Genomic DNA, 8,832 nt, shown 5'->3' with positions numbered 1-8,832 from the left:
AACGGATAGAAACAAATCATAATTTCTCTCTCCTCTAAACAGATTAAAAAATCAAATTTTCTCTCTCTTCTTTACAGATTTGGACCAAATCAATTTTCTCTCACTAAACTTTCATATTTGGAAAGAGTATATTTTCTGGAATCAATTTAGCCTGATTTAGGGGTTAATATACAAAACATATATATCACTTTCTCTCACTTAAATTTCACATTTGGAAATAGTATATTTTTTGGGAACATTACAACAACATTTGTTTTCGTTTTTACTCGTACATAAATAAACATCGGATACAAATTATGAAACAAATACGTAAATTATGTGTTATTTATGACGAGGAAACCAACATTTGTCATGTATACAACGTAATTTATCAACTGTATGTGTGTCATGTTCAATAAATTACACAAAATTTCTTTTACATTACACATCGTTTACATTCTTTTACAAAAAAATCGTTTACACTATATTGTCGAAGAGCATATGTAGTCTTGACCAGGACAAACAACATTTACACTATATTGTCGAAGAACATATCCAAATGCTTTTGCACCACCAGGAAACAAATGACCAACTTCAGTAAATATTTTATCCCAGCCATCAGATTTTAGTTTTGTGGTCTTACTTAGATTGGATGATTCTGTAGGAAATTCCATAAGTAACAGCAAAACTACAAAAAGAAAACATATACATTTTGTCAACAAAACATATAATTTACTAGAAACGACATGTATAATGGAATAAATTATGCATACTGTTTGTTAAACTTCATAGTGTGTTAGGAGACAAACATAACTTTAGTTTGAATCACAAGGTCACTGTTATGTGAAAAAATATGTATAATGTGCGATAAATTACATATAATTTTTGGAACATTTATTGTACTATAAACGACAATTGTTTTGGGGAAAAAATGGGCGTAATGTTGAATAAATTATATATAATTTATGCAGATTTATAAGATGTTTTTGATATTATTTATAAAGTATGTATAATTTATAACAAAATACATATATTTTACATTCTGTTATTAAAATATCGTACAGAAGATGTTTGCGTTATGTATGTGTTATGTTCAGTAAACATCATGTAGTGTCGTGTAAATTATATATCGTTTACATTCTGTTACAACCAAATCGTACTAGATCTTCTCTGGATAAAAAATGATATGTAATTTATTGTAAACGATCCGTAATTTATTTTAAATTATATATCATTTGCATTCAGTTATAACAAATCGTACGAGATCTTCTCTGCATCAGAAATTGTACGGAAACTTTGATGAAGATTTGAAAAAATGATCTAAAAATCAAAATCTGTAACCTAAAACTACTAAAAAGTAACAAAATACATGGAAACAAACACTTCTTAATCGAATAAAATGAATTGTAAAGACGGATTTAACATTAACATCATAAAATCGGTTATGAATCTTAGAGAGAGAAAATACTAAATAATGATGAAGATTTAATTAGATGATACAGAGAGAAATTTGATTATAATGAAATCCATGAACAAAGTTAAAGATGAAGATGAAAAAAATTAAACAGAAAAGAAGAAACCAAAACCTTTAACATTACCTGAAAAGCAATATTAAATCTGATTTAATGGAGGTGTTTACAACTGCTCTAATGAAGATGAAACAAGCTTTCTGAGTTTAATGGAGGATTATCAGATGATTCGGATTTAGAGAGAGAGAGAGAGAATAAACAGGTTTCGGTTACTGAAGATAATGAAGATATATGTTACTTTAATTAGAAACGTGATTGGAGAGAGAAGGTGGGAGATAAAAATGGAAAAAGATATTTAGGGATTTTGAAGGTAAATATGTTTTTATATATAAGGAAGGTTAGTTTAGGTATTAAGATTTATTATTTATTCTAGGGATTTGTGTCTTCTCTTGAAATGGATACAAATGGACTAGATATCCATTTACATTAATATTTTGGTCTTGAAACTCTGTATAGGATTAGAGAGGACTAAATGTTTTATTAGGGCCCGTTTTTTGGTCTATAAGCCCAAAAATTTTTGTTTTTTTTTGTTGACAGAACGAAAAAAAAAGAAAAAACAACAAAAAGAGTAAACAACTGAAACTATCTAATATCCACGTTCATCGCTTCCTTCGAGTGCCAGATTCGCTTGACCTCTTTAGTCCTTCCCCATTTGGCTAATTTATCTGCTGTAGTGTTGGTGGCTCGCGGACCATAGGTGAATTAAATCTTACTAAAATTCGCTTTGAGAGATAAAATGCTTTCCATGTGCTGCAAAGATTGCCAGTTAAGCTCGTGTTTTCTGTCGTTCACGTGATTGATCAGGTTAAGGTTGTCGCTTTCTATCTGGAGATGTGGAATCTTAAGATCGTTGGCCCATTGAACAACCCGAAGGATTGCAATGCATTCACATTCTTCCGCTGTTTGTCCACGGACTGTATCTGCCAGAGCAATAATAAAATCTCCATTCTCATCATGTATGATACATCCAATCCCCGCCGGTTCGGAATACTTTAAGAATGAAGCATCGACATTAATTTTCAGAAATGATGTTTCCGGGGGCTTCCATATAGGAGTAGTTGGTTTAGGATTGGGACACTTAATGTCGCTGATGTTCGTCGAATAACCTTGGATCATCTTTATAACTTGGAAAGGTGTTTGATCTTGCTTACCAAAACATTTACTACATCTAGCTTCCAAATAAACCACATCACCTTGGCCATAAGCGCCATTTGATCTTCATCCCATGTCTGCCAGTATTTGATCCATTCCTGAATAGTTGAGAAGTACTCTGTCCGGGTATCAAAAGCAAACCAAATGGCTCTAGCAAAGTGGCAATGAAGAAGAACATGCGCCAGGGTTTCCCTGGCTGTGCAGAACACACAGTTGTAATAGTTCCCTATATATTTTCCAATTTTGTCCCTGACCGGGAGGCTATTAGTACAACACTTCCATAGAAATAGTTTGATACGAGGGATGGTTTGAATTTTCCATATGAAGTGCCATTCCGGCACTTCGTGGTTGGACGGCTCAGAGAGCAGATGAGAGTACATAGATTTAATCGTGAATTTACCGGACTTAGTGAGAGTCCATATCATGGAGTCATCCGCCTCAGGTTGAATGTGTATGCTAAGAATAGCATTTCCAATATCATTGTCAAAGTAAGAATGTATCAGGCTAAAATTCCAGTTGTTACCAATGATCAATTGAGCCACTTGATTAAAGGAGCAATTGTATATATTTTGTATCGGTGGTGGGTGATTTGGAATCCAAAAGTCCTCCCAAATGTTAATATTAGTACTTTTGTTAACGTCCCAGAAAAGGAGACTGTTGACTTTGCCAAGATGAGCAGCCATCGATTTCCACACCCAGGAATGGGACTGTTTAGGTTGAGTTGGTTTGGAATTCTTAGGAAAGTATTTGGCTTTAAGGAGTTTAGCCCAAAGGGACTGCGGAAATTTGAGAAGGCGCCAGATGAGTTTGCTAAGGAAGGCTATATTATCATTAATCGAATCTCGGATGCCAAGGCCTCCATATTTACGTGGCCGACAAATCGCCGCCCATTGAATTGTGTGGATAGATTTATTTTTTCCCCACCAGAAAGACTGTTGAATGGTCTCAATGCGATGACTAATGCCCTTGGGAATGGCAAAGCACTGCATCTGGTATAGGGGAACGACCGCCGGAATAGTCGAAATGACCACGGAGCGTCCAGCTTGGGAAAGAAGATTAGTTTGCCATTTAGAAAGTTTATGCTGAATCTGATCAACCAGAGAGGAGAAAGCTTGTTTCTTATTGGGACCAATGAAAAGTTTGGTGCGAAGGTACTTCTCAATGGACGATCATTGTTGAACTTTGAGAGATTTAATGATCATACGTTTAAACTTTGGATGAGTGTTTTTAGAGAAGAAGATGGTGAATTTGTTATAGTTAATGATCTGGCCGGATTCATCTCCGAAGGTTTTGAGAATATTTAAAAGATGAGTAATATTGTCAAGGGAGTTACGCCCAAAAATAATACAGTCATCCGGGAAAAGAAGGTGATTGATGGTAAAATTCGATCGAGGAATGGAAAAACCAGTGAACTTGTGGGGACTGTCCGGCGCTTCCAACAACCTGCTCAGACCTTCCATTGCCAGAGCGAAAAGAAAAGGGAATAGCAGGTCACCTTGTCTGATGCCTCTAGAGACGTTAAAAGAAGGACCTGGACGACCGTTGATTAACACCGCCATCGATGAGGTGGAAATGCACGTGTAGATAAGACGAATCCAGTGGTTATCGTAACCCAGATTGAACATAATATTCTCAAGATAGGACCATTCCACGCGATCGAAAGCTTTAGACATGTCTAGTTTCAGGCCAAAGAAGTTTTTCGAACAGCGTTTCATCTTGAAAGAGTGGGAAAGTTCTTCACTGATGATGATATTATCCGTAATTTGACAACCAATAAAGGAGTTCTCACATCATATAAGAAGTGAACTCGTATCACTTTGTTATTCACAAAACCTAAACTCCTTGGTTTGACCTCAATGATTTTTCCCATTCTCTAAAAAACTGTATCCAGGTCCTCTTTATTTTGGATAGATAACGGTAGTTTGTAGAGAGTGCACCACATGCTTCAAAACCAACAACATCCCCCTCATGATCCAGGGCCGGCCGAAATTCAGGGCATTGAGGATGAACAAACTTTTAGGTCTGATCAGGAAAGTGTTAACAGGACCATCAACTGGCGAGTAGTAGCAATCTCTAAAGAAGTTAGTAAGAGGATACAACATACGTTTGATTTGAGCCAGCGTAACTTCCTCAGGACAGCACCACCGAGCTACAAAACCTTGGGAGATAGATTGGAGTTCGAGGTTAGTGGAAGGTTTTTGGTAACGAAGAGAAAGGTGACCTCTAGGAGAAACAGCGAAATGAGTAGCCATACTATAGAGGTTGAGATGTGGCAACGGGGAGAGGTAAATTGAGGGAGAAGGAGGAGATGTAAGAGGACTTGAGTGATTGAAGAAGCGCAGTGGAGACCAACGTAATTTATAGTAGCAGGCGAGAAGAGTCCAGAAGTTGAACCACCAAGCCATAATCGACATGCAAGCCCAGGGATTGGGTGGAGCCGACCACCCGACTTGTCTACTCGCCGGACAAAACGATTGACATGCTAGAGAGAGAAGATAAAATCGAAAACCAGAGAGAGAGAAGAAGCAAAACCGGAACCCAAAAGAAGAGAAAAAACAGAAATGAAAGAGAGAAAAGGATAGTTAAGACGATAAGTAATCTCAGAGAGGGGACATACAATTAATGGGGTCTCTGCTATTGGTTAGTCTAACCTCGGGAGAACTTCTCGTCACTCTTGAATGAACCTCGATCTGATGCTTCCACCAATAAATTTGTTGCCTTCTGATAGTTGGATATGTCGCGTGCAGGCGTGGTGATCTTTCTGGGAGTTGTGCTGATCTGGATTGGGGGCTGAGTTAAAACCCAATATGGAGTATCGGAGTTGTTGTTAGAAGTAATGTCCGAAGGTTGGCTGTGATGATTACCGAGGGAAGATGAGGAGATTTTGGTGTAAACGAGGGGAGCTATAGTTGTATTAATGGCGTTGTGAGCTGATGCACATGGAATTAGGGTTAGATTTGAAGGTGGTTGCGGCTGGGAGAATGTGAAAAGGAGAGAAAGGGCTGACGTCACCCGAGAGCTTCTCTCTCCTCAAAAAACCTTTCACTCTCTACTTGAATGTATCTAAATTTGCTTTTGACCACCCATTGAATGCTATATAAAATTGTTTTTACTTTGCTTCCTGCAACATTTCAAACTCTAACCGTGGTAATTCTGACTGTAACTAAGTGTGTCCTATGATCATGAATAATACAACTGATGCCAACTATCTCATTAATACTTGTAAAGGAAGCATCTGTGATAATCTTAACATAAGGAACCATTGGGGGTGACCAATTAATTCTCTTGGTTAATGGTCGCAACCTGTTATGGGTGTTCTTAAACGCCGAGAAGGTTATTATTTGATCACTAACTTGTTTCGGGGATACCTTTGTTTGTTGAAAGCAGAACTCACATCGGGCTTTCCAAAAGAACCAGAATATAGTTGTATGCAGATTGATTTGATCTAAGTTACCTACAGTGAAATCTATGTTCCAAGATGATGTTAATAGAAAGGATATTGAAATAAAACCACATACTTTTAGCAAAATAGCAATGTAGTAGAGTGTGATTTGTAAACTCAGGATAACTACATGATGGACTATCTAGGCTGTTAGAACAACATTTCCAATGAAATAGACTAATACGAGGAGTGGTTTTGATTTTCCAGATGAAATTCCATTCAGTTTACACACATAGGTTCTCATCCCCGTTAATTGCCATCTGATGGTAGATAGAACCTAAAGAAATTTACCTGACTCTGAGTAACCAACGCATGTTATCATGTCCTTCAATCTGGATATCAATAGCTCTAATATAATTGCAGATGTTAGGCATTGTTTGGGATTGCTTAAAATAAGTTAAAAGTCAGCGTTTAGCTTAGTGTAAGTGTTAATGAAAAAAGTGCAAGTTTAGTTAGAAAAAATTATAGCTTATTTTAAGTCCAAAACTCATTTTCACTAAAAAGCAAAAGCCAGATTTTCTTAGCTTTTGCTTGTGGCTTTTCCGGGAAGCCAATGATTTTTTTTTTTGAATATTAACCAAATTGTTGTTACAAAGACATACATCGATAAGATGTGATTTTTTTTTGTTAAGGATGTATATATTAAAACGAAGAAATTAGGGTAGCATTACAATACATATTTAACAGAAAATACAGAATACAGGACCACTCCTTAGATCTTTCCTTTCTGCGCGCCCATTTAGCTAACTTATCAGCTTGAGAATTCTCTGTTCTTTTGATATAACTGAATTTCACCTGCTGAAGCTCATGCTTTAAGTTTCTTATTTGACGAATATGTACTAATGATTGCCATTGAACTTGATGCCTTATTTAGGTGTTTTATCAGATTGATATAGTCGCTTTCAATGATGACCTGCATATGATTGTTATCTTTTGCCCAAATGAGACTGTTAAGAATGGCTATAGTCTCGCTTTCCTCGCTGTTTCTTGCTCTAGCAATTTTCACGGTCGCTGAGACAAAATTGGATCGAGCATCATGAACAATAAAATTTGTGCCTATTACCTGTTCCACATTGACAAAAGATGCATCAACATTAATTTTCATGAAAGGATGGATTGGAGGTTGGCACTTGGCACTGGCTGTAGCAGCAGGTTTCACTTGAGCATTACTAGTCTTTGGAAATGTTTTAATGAGATCTAAAATAGTATTAACATTGTATAATGTTTGCTGAAAGCAGTGATCACATCTGGTTTTCCATATATGCCATAAAATTGTGACGAAATGAATATTATCAGCAGTACAACTAGTTTGATCTAGATTTTGCCACGACATGATCCATTCAGATAGAGAAGGGATATTTGTCGCAATGACATTAAAGTGAAACCATATACTTCTCGCTATGGGGCAATGCAAAAGAGCATGTTCTATAGATTCTATTTCAGAACAGTTAGGACAGTTAAGTATGTTACCAATGTATTTCCCTATGCGTTGTCTAACTGGTAGTGCTTTAGTGCAGATTTTCCATATAAAAAGCTGAATGCGAGGAATGGTGGGTATAGACCATATAAAATTCCAATTTACTTCCTCAGGAGGAGTAGATAGGGTGAATGAACTTAGGTGCTGATACATGGATTTAACCGAATGGTTACCTGATTGTGTTAGATTCCATTTCATCTTATCAGTACCCTCAGATTGAATGAGGATAGGTTTAATAAGATTACAAATATTTTCAGTGCAGGTGTGACTAAGAATGTTGTCATCCCATCTGTTATCAATTATAAGTTCAGACACTTTAGTCAGCTTTGAATTATTTGTATTCTGTAGATGTTGAATTCCCCCTGGGATCCAAATGTCTTTCCATATATTTATGTTTTCTCCTGAGTGAGCTTCCCATGTAATGTGATTTTCAATGAGATCATAGTGTTTTCTGATTACTTTCCAATTCCATGAATGATGAGATTTGGCTGAACTTGGGTATTCAATCTGCGCAAAATACTTAGCTTTAAGAAACTTAACCCATATGGCGTTTGGGTCAGACTTCAGGCGCCAAGCCAGCTTACTAAGGAGGGCCTTATTGTCAAGGTGAGGGTGATGAATACCTAACCCTCCTAGCTTTTTAGGAAGACATATGTAAGACCATGCTTTGATACATATGCCTTTCGATTTTCCCCACCAGAAGGACTTTTGTAAAGTCTCTATGCGTTTGCTTATGTTTTTGGGAATAGCAAAGCATTGCATCTGATATCGGGGAATGGCTGCCGCTACAGCTGAAACAACTACTGTCCGGCCAGCTTGAGAGAGGAAGGAGTGATTCCATTTATATAATTTATTTTTGATTTGATCTAAGATAGAATTAAAAACTTTCATCTTCTGAGGACCAATGAAAAGTTGGGTTCCGAGGTATTTTTCTGAAGTAGACGCGTATTTTACCTTAAGGGGTTTTCATGATAATTTGCTTAAATTTTGGATGTGAATTTTTGGAGTAAAAGATGTTAGATTTTTTATAATTTATTGTTTGACCTGAAGCTGAACAGAATAAGGTCAACATGGCTTTAAGATTATGCACGTTTTCAATTGAATTTTATCCAAAAATGATACAGTCATCTGCAAAGAGGAGATGAGAGATTGTAAGATTCCGATCTTTAGTAGGAAAACCTAAGAATTTACCTTCATCAGGATTAGAAGTTAAAAGACGGTTAAGACCTTCCATGACTAGAGTGAACAGGAAA

Source organism: Eschscholzia californica, unplaced genomic scaffold (genome assembly GCF_041429995.1).
Source record: "Eschscholzia californica isolate CP2 unplaced genomic scaffold, dmEscCali1.0.p SCAF_2, whole genome shotgun sequence".
NCBI classification, from domain to species: Eukaryota; Viridiplantae; Streptophyta; class Magnoliopsida; order Ranunculales; family Papaveraceae; genus Eschscholzia; species Eschscholzia californica.
Note: the sequence above shows the minus strand (reverse complement) of the source record.